We start from the raw sequence: 12,090 nt of genomic DNA on the forward strand, positions 1-12,090 counted from the left end.
CCTTTCTCCTTGTAGAGGCGGGTCCCAGCGGTGGGACCCGCACCTATCAGACAATGGGGGCATATCCTAGTGATATGCCCCCATTGTCTAAGATGGGACAACCCCTTTAAAGTCCACCTTAAAGTGAACCTGTCACCACTCCTGACATGCCTGTTTTAATAGCTTCATGCATTCCCCATGTAATAACAATTCTGGAGCATCTATTCTTATGGCTCTATGTTGTGCCATTCCTTTATAATTTGCACTAGAAGTCATGAATGAATTGCTAGCAGTCTGCAGTAAGGGCACATAGGGGAGGTAACCAGTTGGGGGTGTGTACCTGCACAGTCTGACAATGGCAGCACTGATTGGATAGAGTGAGTCTGTGCAGGTACACCCCCTCTCCTCTGTGCCATTACTGAAGGCTAATAGCAATTCAGTCATAACTTCTAATAGAAATAATAAAGGAATGGCACAACATAGAGACATAAGAATAGAGGCTCCAGAATTGTTATTACATGGGAATGCATGAAGCTATTCCAACAGGCATGTCGGGAGCGGTGACAGGTCCTCTTTAAAGACGTTTTTCAAGATTTTGTGTGGTATTAGGTGATAATATTACACCTGCTCATTCTGGCACCCTGGCTCCATCCAGAGATCTACCAGCCCCTGGCCTGCCTACTTCAGTCGTGTGCTGCAACCAATGACTGGTCTCAGCAGTGAAGTGTCCCCAAGCACCATTTCCCCACTTGGGGAGAAGTCATTAATGAGGCCATTGGCTCAATCTGTATCCCAGCCAGAAGTAAACAGGCTGGGGAACATTTGCAGAACTGATCAACATGACTGGCTCCCTCTGATTTCTAATAAAATGTAACAGTGCATTATCACTGCATCATCATGCATGCCCGCCAGGAGCCCCAAGCAATTTCCTTTATCAGTATTACTCATGCACCGCCACAACTAAGGACAGCTTGACAGTTTTTAGTAATAAAACTTTGCCTACTGATTTTGTAGTTTTGTTACCAGTTGCATAAAGTCAGACTTCCTCACATAGAGGTCTTCAATGGCAGCGTACTTCAGTACAATAACAAGCAAACTGTTTATAATCTCCCACAGTTGACTATCTTTGCACAATTAACTCATTAAAGCTAACCAGGCCATTTAGATAGCTGTTGGCTGGGCATGCATGTGTTTCGAATGAGGAGAAAACTGCTGCCAGACACTTCTTCTGTCTTCCCTAAGAAGAAAAGGATCAGTCATCATTCTTCTATCCCATGACATTTGCCATCAGTGAGAGTTGGGAAGCCATCATACACTTTAGATGAATGGCCAGTCCCTCCAAAATCTGTTGGTTTGTCCGACAATAATATCTACCTCCCAAACACCCCATACCTGGTGGGACAGTCCATATTTCGTCAAGGCAGTGCCGGATCTTGGCGGGACAGTCACGGATTTTGGCAGCTGTCCCATGGTTCCAGGATGGTGACAGCAAGTCCCAATTTCAACTGTATCTGTGTCCTGAGGACACAGATACAATCGAATACCATGGTGAATCAGGGAGTCGTCACATCCCTGCTTCACCACAGGCTGGGGATCACCCTCCAGCCTGTGCCCTCTCCTGCTCAATTCAGTAGGTGTAATGACATCATTGCATCGGGCCTGCCGCTGGGGAGAGCATGATGTGCTCTGTTCATCAGGAAAACAGGGCTAGGTGAATATTACTTTTTTATTTCATTAGGATTACAGGGGCAACACTACTTTAAGGGGGGCACAAAAGAGGCATAACTATTGTGTGGAAGCACTAAGGGGTAATTCTACCATGTCTGGGCACTAAGGGGGCATAACTAGTGTTTGGGGGCACTAAGGGGACATAACTACTGTGTGGGTGCACTGAGAGGGCATATCTACTTGTGTGGGGGCACATAGAGGGGATGACTACTGTGTGCAGGGCACTATGGGGGCATAACTACTGTGTGAGGGACTAAGAGGGAATTAGTACTGTTAAAGGGGCACTAAGGGAGTATTCTACTGTGTGAGGCACTAAAAAGGCATCACTACTGTGAAGGGGCACTAAGGAAGCATTCTGCTGTAATGGGGACATAACTACTGGGCGACTACTAAAGGGAACTGGAGGACTGAGCATGTATAAATAGGCAATGACTGGAGTTAGAGGCATTGCCTAGGCCAGGGTTCAGCAACCTTCGGCACTCCAGCTGTTGTGAAACTACAACACCCTGCATGCTGCTTTCCCTTCTATGAAAGTTCAGAGAACAGTTAAGCAGATTTGCATTCTGGAAGTGGTAGTTTCACAACAGCTGGAGTGCCAGAGGTTGCTGAACCCTGGCTTAGGCTATGGGCACCACTGCTGTTGTTCCTCCTTGGGCTTTTCATAAATTCGGAGGTATGATTAATGTGTACATCCAGCTTTAGGCTCCATTCAGACGTCCAAGTGCGGACCCGTTCATTTTCAATGGGGCTGGAAAAGATGCGGACAGCACACAGTGTGCTGTCCGCATCCGCACTTCCGTTCCGAAGCCCCGAACTTCCGGTCCGCGGCTCTGCCCAAAGAAAATAGATCATATCCGTTTCTTGTCCGCAATAGCGGACAAGAATAGGCATTTTCTATTATACTGCTGGCCATGTGCACATGGCCGGTGTCAGTGTTTTGAGGATCCGCAATTAGCGGATCCGCAAAACGCTTACGGACGTGTGAATGGACCCTAAGGGATGGACCTTAGGGTCCATTCACATGTCCGTAAGTCTGAATGGAGCCTAAGTTGTAGCTCATTGCAAAAATGCTGACTCTGTCTTACATAGATACTAGTAAATTCACATGTGAGGAGTTGTCAAAATACTAGAAAGTGTGAGCTTTGGCGTGTTCATCCTGGGTATTCAAACCATTTACTGTAAAAACGTTGTCTCCTGTATAGATATGACATGTATACAGCAGCAATAGCACTCCCTTCCTCTCAGAACCTTTATCTAATGCGATCAGTTCCAGTGGTCACACATGCTCAGTAGATCAGTTGCATTGCCTTGATCCTCTTACTCCAGGGCACTAATAGCAGCTTCTTCCTTGCACTCAACACTTTAGGTAGACGTTCTAAGAAGGATCAAAAGAACAGCAGGAGGTGCTGTAACAAATACATAACAGAAATATTCTAACATAGGAAGATTTTATTTAATTATTAATAAAAAAAATGGACATGTATTACGAAATCTATCAAGGAAATGAAATATTTAATCACGAGACAACTCAAGTAGAATATAAAAGTTATTAGGCGTGTCATTATGGGTGTACAGTATAGTTTTGTGTACCGCACTGTACCAGTCTGTGAATAGTTTCTGGTTTACTGTGTTTTTTATATTCGTGTAACCCCAGCTGGATATATAGCGCCATGGATTTAATGGCGCTTTAAACAATAATAATAATAATAATAATAATAATAAATATACCGGTAATTTGTATTTACCTTTCCAAGTATACATTGCTTCAATGCTGTAAATAAAAAGTGGGAGCTCTATAGTGAATACAGCAGAGACAAAAAGTGCTATGGAAAAGATTGTTTTGAATCCAATTTAAACAAAAAGGGCCATAAATGAGCGGTCTGCGTTAATTCCTAGTAGAAAGGGAATTGTGGTCTGTGGGGCATCTGCTCAGCAGGACATGTCAAAGCAGTGCTCATATTTACACGGTGCAGACACTATGGGCCGGATTTATCATTAGCTCAAGTCAGAATAATGGAGTGAAAAAGTTGCAAATTTTTGCGCAATCGCTAAAACTGCGCACAAATTTGTGACTTTTTTCTGCTCTGCACTATGCTCGCCAGTTTTCTGAAAGTGGGCGTGTTTTCTTATGTAAATTAATCTCTAGACAGATTTACTATTGGGACTATTTAAAAAGTCGCAAAAAAATGCGCAATTTCACTCCAGTGAGGACCATGCTTATCTTATGAGACTTTTTAATAGAACATGCGACTTTTTCGTAAAACGTGCGACTTTTGTAAAGCTGCTTACTGACGGATAAACTGCTATCGTCAAAGCACATTTATTACAGGGCCGATCATAAATCTGACTTGGCTAAAACAGACTTTAGCCATATGTGAAAGTGGAGTGAGCTGTCAGAGTCATGATAAATCTGGCCCAATATGTGAAAGGGACATAGCATTGCTTCTTTTATGGGTTCATTTCATAAAGAAACAGTTCTTGTCTTCACAGTTTACTGCATTTACTGTAGGTTAACCGGCCACAGTAAGACGGTGTCTGCATTGCTGATGAGACCCAACAGGATCCACATACATCCTCAATATGAATACAGGCAGCAGCAAGGGAATAACGGCATGCTTATGAGGACAGAGAAAGACATTTTATGAGGAAGGCAGGGCCCAGGGCATGTAAAATAATCTCTTTTCACAGTCATTCTGCTTTCAGTGCACAGCTTTTCACTTTTTCTCCTTGAAATATGCATTTTCTTCAAGCCAAAGAAAAAGCCAGTTAAGACCCGACTATGCTCTTCCCCTTACAATTCTTGTTTAATCCTGTGAGTGATGTGTGCAGATTTCCATGAAATGACTACCTGTCGGCAGTCCCTTTTTGTTTATCCACAAGAATAATTATTGGCTTTAAGTAGTGAAGAGCATAAGCTCCAGAAAATAAATAGACCAACCTCATCTCCTAAATACACTACAATTGAAATGCTTTGGGACCTACCTGCATATTCATTTCTATCTATTTTTACGTTACTAAGTACAAACCCATCAGCAGATATTATGTTGTATGTGCAATCAGGCAGTCTGCTATTTACTGTAAAGCTCATATGCATAACAATCCATACAATTATGCATGCATCAATGCAATAACAGTCAGCATCATTATAGCACACAACCACTAAATATGAAGAAGCTCAGCAAGAGGATGCACCCTGTCTGCACCTTAATAGAGCAGGTCAACCCACTAGGTTGCTACTGATTTGACATTGGGATAAACCAGGGAAAGGAGTCTAAGGCCTCATGCACACAACCATGCTGTACTGCAGCCTGTGCCCGTACTGCGGACTGTATACAGGCACTGGCCGTGTGCGCACCATATCATTGATGTGGACCCATTGGGTCTGCAATCTGGGAGATGCGGTATGGTGCAGAACAGAGGCATGGAGCAGAAGCCCATGGAAGCACAACGGAGTGCTTCCGTGGGTTTTCTGTCTATGCCTCCACACTGCAAAAAAGTAGTGCATGCATGATCTGCTGCCCAGAAGCCAGGATCCATGGTACTTGCATGAACGACAGGATCGGCAGCACATTTACATGGCCAGATTGTCTGGAAGATTCTCGGGCTGTGTAAATGCCTCTTAATTAAAGGGGTTGTCCGAGTTATGAAAAAAAAAAATATATAGCACTGAAAATCTGATGGGCAGAAATATATAACTAAGCTAAGCAAGTTTTATGCAAAAAAATATACATATTTCCTCATTTCCCTGGTTCTCTTCTGGCCCTTGTTTACATGCAATAACAACAACCTCTGCCCCTTCCCCCCTGCTCTGCTAAGGCCTCTTTCACACTTGCGTTGTCCGGATCCGGCGTGCACTCCACTTGCCGGAATTACACTCCGGATCCGGAAAAACGCAAGTGTACTGAAAGCATTTGAAGACGGAACCGTCTTCAAAATGCTTTCAGTGTTACTATGGCACCCAGGACGCTATTAAAGTCCTGTTTGCCATAGTAGGAGCGGGGAGCAGGGGAGCGGTATACTTACAGTCCGTGCGGCTCCCGGGGCGCTCCAGAATGACGTCAGAGCGCCCCATGCGCATGGATGACGTGTCCAATGCGATCACATGATCCATGTGCTTGGGGCGCCCTGACGTCACTCTGGAGCGCCCCGGGAGCCGCACGGACGGTAAGTACACTGCTCCCCCGCTCCCCACTACACTTTACCATGGCTGCCAGGACTTTAGCGTCCCGGCAGCCATGGTAACCATTCAGAAAAAGCTAAATGTCGGCTCCGGCAATGCGCCGAAACGACGTTTAGCTTAAGGCCGGATCCGGATCAATGCCTTTCAATGGGCATTAATTCCGGATCCGGCCTTGCGGCAAGTGTTCCGGATTTTTGGCCGGAGCAAAAAGCGCAGCATGCTGCGGTATTTTCTCCGGCCAAAAAACGTTCCGTTCCGGAACTGAAGACATCCTGATGCATCCTGAACGGATTTCACTCCATTCAGAATGCATTGGGATAATCCTGATCAGGATTCTTCCGGCATAGAGCCCCGACGACGGAACTAGTCATGCGTTAGGTCATGTGATATTTTTATAGAGCCGGTCGATACGGACGCGACAATACCTAATATGTATGTTGTTTTAGTGTCTCCACATTCTGAGCCATAGTTTTTTTTTTTTTTTTTTGGCGATTGTCTCAGGTAGGGGCTCATTTTTTGCGGGATGAGGTGTCGGTTAGATTGGTACTATTTTGGTGGGCAAACGCCTTTTTGATCGCTTGCTGTTGTACTTTTTGTGATGGAAGGTGACAAAAAAAAAGGTTTATTTAGCACAGTTTTTATTTTTTACGGTGTTCATCTGAGGGCTTAGATCATGTGATACGTTTATAGAGCCGGTCGATACGGACACGGCGATACCTAATATGTATACTTTCTCTCCCCCCCCCCTATTTTATACCAATTTTTAACCAATTTTTTTTTACTTTATTTGGGGAAAATGACGTTTTTGTTTATTTTTACTTGAAACTTTTGGGGGGGGGGGGGACTTTATTTTTTCAACTTTTTTTTCATTAAATTTTTTGTCCCATTTTTGGACTTCAACTTTTGGGGGTCTAATCCTTTACAATGGCTGTACGAGTAATACAGTGAGTATAAATCATACAGCTTCCGGCCTGTGAGATCCTGGGGGCTGGATCTCACAGGCTCGTCACCGGAAACCCGCGCGATGCATTCCTTAGGCATGGCACTGCCTTCCATGCCATCAGGTCCCCCCTACAGCCGCATGGGGACCCGATGGCACCTCCGATTGCCGCCGCAACCACAGGTAAAAGCCGCAAACCGCAAGTCTGAATTGACCTGCGGTTTGCGGCGATCGCTGAAACGGGGGGGTTACGAGACCCCCCCGCGCATTTAGCCAAGGTGCCTGCTCAATGATTTGAGCAGGCACCGGGTTCCGATCACCGCCCGCCGGGCGGCAGTGATCAGAACTATACATGACGTACCGGTACGTCATGTGTCCTTAAGTACCAGGACAACATGCCGTACGGTACGTCATGTGTCCTGAAGAGGTTAAGCAACTAAATAATCACACCCACTCTCTGGCTCTCGTCACCAGATGAGTGTGGACGCAACTTAAAGTACTATTTGCACGCTTCATGGAAACCGAATAAAATTAGCTCCCCCCCCCCCCCCCCGAGAATCTATCCGGGAGAGCAACTTTAGGTTCAGGACAGGTCAGGTAACCACTACTAGGATCAGCCAACAGTGGTCTCTGCATCTGTGAGACAGTCGTGCAGAGGTCACCCACCTCCAGAGACAGCCCCTGTAGCTGTGCGGTCAGTGCAGCGATAACATCCATGGCTGAACTGATACAGACAACAAAATAACGGTTATTCGGCGGTTTATAATGTCACAATCAGTGTGGGGGAAAACTCCACACTAAACACAGGAGGTAAGGGGAACAGTAACTGGGCCTGGAAACTAGGGAAGGAACAGGTCACTTCCTAAACAACCCTAATCCAGGCCCTAACTGCCTATCAATATGAATAGACCTTGAAGGTAGGAATATTCATATGCCGTATACCTAGGCCCATATATCCCTATAATGCCCTGGAATGAGGTTAGGACCAGAGACAACCCATTCCTCCCCAGATGGACGAATGGAAGTCTCAGTCTAGGGCCCAGATACAAACAATAGGGAATATAACAAACACAAAACAATAAGAAAAGACAAAACTTATCTGAAAGTAGAAAATTGGCAACTCCAGAAGCAGCACAGAGTACAACTGACCAGCTAGTTAGAAGGCAGGAAGAAAATCTATAAACCGCACCTCCAAGCATGAGAAGCAGCTACTTATGGGAAAGGTAAATTACCAACAAGCAACACCTGAAGCAAGGGGTGTGGCATTCACCAAAACACAGACACAATAAGATAAACAGTGAACTTGTCAATTTAACCCACGAGTTGCCAGTCTCTCAGATCTCCTGGTACCTGCCACAGGAACGTCCGTGACAGGTACATATAGAGGTCAAATGCCTACACTGAGGAATACCTTAGTAGAGACTGGTAAACTATGGAGCTTATTGTTTAGGCACTGGTGGTTGGGGGAAGGGGCCTTAAAATACCTGGGGTGGAAGGTCATTGGCAGAAGCAGGAGGACTTTAGAGTGCACTGGCCATTTACTGTAGGGAGCGGAATCAGCATGCACAGATAACTAAAGGTCCCAGGAGGAAGACAGCAGCTCAGAGCCAGATTCTGGGGAGGGACCAGGGAGCAGTGTTGAACAGAATCAGGATGCTGGCTGCAGAAGACAGAACCACAGAAGTGGCAAACAGAAGTGCAACACTAGACTCATGTAGAAGTAGGCACACCCAATGTGCTCTGTGGTTCAAAACATGTGATACAGCCTTTTCCATTCAAATATACCACGGGACCCTCTAGAATGTGTCACTAATAACATAATAACTCTACGTAATTAGGGATGCGGCTTCCCCAGATTTCCTACACAGTAGGTGTTATGACAAACCTGCAGGTTAGCCAAAAGTTTTGAGACTGATGCAAATTTTAGATTTTCACAAAGTTTGCTGCTTCAGTGTTTTTAGACTGAACTACAATAATAAGCATTTCATAATTTTCTTTTTACATTTTATTGACAAATAAATCATGTTTATGTAAAGACTTAATATTTCCAGTGTTGACTCTTCCCTGCTGGGTATCAGGGAATGCTGGGTATCAGCATCTAAGCCACATCCTGACTTATGGCAACTCATTATTTCCCAATCAGTGTTTGTGGTTTATCACAATTTCTGTATGTTTGTTTTATGAGGACTGACCACAGGTTCTCTAAGGGATTGAGATCTGGAGAGTTATCTGGCCATGGACCCAAAATTTTAGTGTTTTGTTCAACGAGCCACTTAGTTATCACTTTTGCCTTGTGGCATGGTGCGCCCTCATGCTGGAAAAAGCATTGTTCATCACCAAATTTCTCCTGCATCATTGGTAAAAGTTCATCTTCTGGAGGATATTCTGATACTATTCTCCCCTGGACGAGAAGCAACCCAACACATGAATGGTCTTAGGATGCTTTACTGTTGACATGACACAGGACACAGTAGCGCTCACCTTTTTCTTCTCCAATCATTTTTTCATCAGAGAAAATAACTTTACCTTGGTCTTTTGCAGTCCAATTCCTGTACTTCCTGAAGGAGGTCATTCTGTCCTTGATGTTTTTCTTGGAGAGAAGTGGCTTCTTTGCTACCCTTCTTCACACCAAGCCATGCTCCAAAAGCCTTAGTCTTACTCTGCATGCAGATCTACTCAGATCTGACTCCTGCTATTCGTGAGTAAGGTATGCAGTGGTGTTGACCTGATCCTGTAGCTCAGGGACCAGCAACCTTCGGCACTCCAGCTGCTGTGCAACTACAACTCCCGCCGTGCTCTTTCCACCTGTGTGGGAGTTTAGAGAGCGGCCAAGCAAGTGTGCATGCTGGGAGATGTAGTTTCACCACAGCTGGAGTGCCGGAGGTTGCTGACCCCTGCTGTAGCTGAAGCCTCTTCAGGAGATGGGCCTGGCATTTGCTGTATTTTCTTGGGCGCTCTGTAGCCTTCTTCACAGCAACTGAGTCTCTCTCCTCCAAGTTCTTGATGATCTGATAAATGGTTGATTTAGGTGCAACATTAAAAATATCAATGTTCTTGCCACTGAAGCACTTCTAATGCAAAGCAATGTCGTATGTACGTGTTTCCTTTGAGGTAACCATGGTTGACAGAAAACAAAGATTTCAAGCAACACCCTCTTTTAACCCCTTCACTACATGGGATGTAACAGTACTTTACACAGGTGGTATGTATACCGAATCCGATCTTTGCATACGGTAATGGATAAAATTCCATTACTTTATACAAATTGCAATCGAATGATTGCATGTTGGCGTCCACTTGGGGACAAAAAAAAAGTAAAAAGAAATGTTTGTAAAAAGGTATTAAAAAAAATAAAAAAAATTGTATATATATTTATATTAATTCAAGTCACCCCCTTTTCCCATAATAGAAAAAAAACAAAGATAATAGGCATTGTTGCTTCAGAAAACACCTGCACTATTAAAATATTTTTTTAAAGTATTCCATACAGTGAATGGCGTAACAGAAAAAATATCAATATGGCTGATTCGCCATTTTTACATCACTTCACCTTCCCAAAAAGAGAATAAAAAGTGATAAAAAAAAGTTACACACCCCAAAATGGTATCAATAAAAACGAAAGATCGTCCTGCACAAAATAAGCCCTAACACGGCTCCATAGCCGTAACTATAGAAAAGTTTTGGGGGTCATAATATAGTGATTAAAAAGAAAAAAGTTATTTTTTTCCAAAGTTAAAAAAAAAAAATCTGTATTAAAACATAAGAAGACCAGCTTCCCGCTACATCCTATGCAATATTAAATGGTGCCATTAAAAAGCACAACTTTTCCTGCAAAAAACAAGTCCTCATATGGCTATGTGAACGAAAAAAATAAAGTTATGGCTTGAAGGTAGGGAATAAAGAATGAAAATACAAAAATTGAAAATTGCTCTGTCAGGAAGGGGTTGAAGCAACCAGTCTGCTGGAAATTCAATCAGCAGAGTGATATCAGCTGCCTTGTCCTCATTAACACATTCTTCTGAGCTAATGAGATCACTGAAATGTTGTTAGCAGATCATCATGGCAGCGCTGAAATACTGTGGAAATGGGGATTTTGTTATTAACGGGGTTGTCACATCTCACTGTTGGACTAGGCCCTAACCACCAGATGGCTGGGAAACAGCAGAGTGAGCCGGCACTCCAGTATGTCAGTGGCTCCCATTGCAATGCATGGAAGCTACAGAAACAGTGTAGCACAGAAAGCTATGCTATTTCCCTAACATAGTTTCCATAGCTCTCATGCACAGGCCTGCTCTGCTGTTTCCTAGCCACCTTGTGGCTGGGGCTTAATTCCATCTCGTCTTAGTAACAGTGAGATGAGACAACCCCTTTATGTCAAGGAATGACTTTGCAAGTAATTGCAATTCATCTGATCACTCTTCATAACAATCTAGAGTTAATGCACATTGCCACTATAAACCCGAAGCAGAAAACCTTGTAAAAAGCAAAATTTGTGTCAGTCTCAAAACTTTTAACCACAAACATTCTCCATAGCGGTCTCTTTCCTGGTTCTGAGGACTCATTCCTCCAAAGGACTCCTACATTTTCTTTGGAGACATACATCAAATTTATCCCACAAATTAGGCAACATTCTACTGCTTTATACTGCAAAAAGGTATACTGTAGAATATATCCTATTGTGGCACTGAACACCATAACGGCCTGCACAAAAATGTTCAGATGTTTACCAGATCAAAATGATGTCAGCATGTCCTACATGACATCATCGTGCCCTCTATCTGCATTTTACTTGACTGATGAGGTGTGACTGGTTTTGACATTCTGCCATTTCATGTATGGGAGTTGTCTAGTGCTCTTTTCAAAATAAACCATTTTATTGGCTGAAGAGTATACACTTCACATTTCTGGCAATTATACAAATATTCTTTATTTCCTAATGTTGCCCAATGGCAGAGGTGGGGGAAACAAGTATGGGACATGCTGCATATCCCATCTCCTTATTGAACAAACGCTCAAGCTTGGCTGGGTTGGGATATTTTAATATTGCTGACCTATCCTCAGCTGTTTCGGTCAGTCACCAGTGCTAAAAACTCTGCAGTGGGCAGGAGGCCGTGTACTTTCCAGCGCCGACCTAATGAAGCCCAGCTCCCATTTACTTGAGCTGCAGTATCGGCCACTACACAGTGGACAGAACTTTCTGCTTCAAGCTCCGTCTACTGTATAGCTTCTGGTGCTCGGTGGCTGCTAGAAACAGCTCATCGAT

General features: G+C 44.0%; 1 protein-coding gene across 1 annotated transcript in view; it reads right to left on the minus strand.

Annotated features, from left to right (window-relative positions):
• The window catches only part of VWA3B (von Willebrand factor A domain containing 3B), a 185,442-nt gene that overhangs the window by 49,631 nt on the left and 123,721 nt on the right, over positions 1 to 12,090 (minus strand). The gene's annotated exons all lie outside the window — the stretch shown is intronic.

Source organism: Bufo bufo, chromosome 3, assembly GCF_905171765.1.
Source record: "Bufo bufo chromosome 3, aBufBuf1.1, whole genome shotgun sequence".
Lineage (NCBI taxonomy): Eukaryota > Metazoa > Chordata > Amphibia > Anura > Bufonidae > Bufo > Bufo bufo.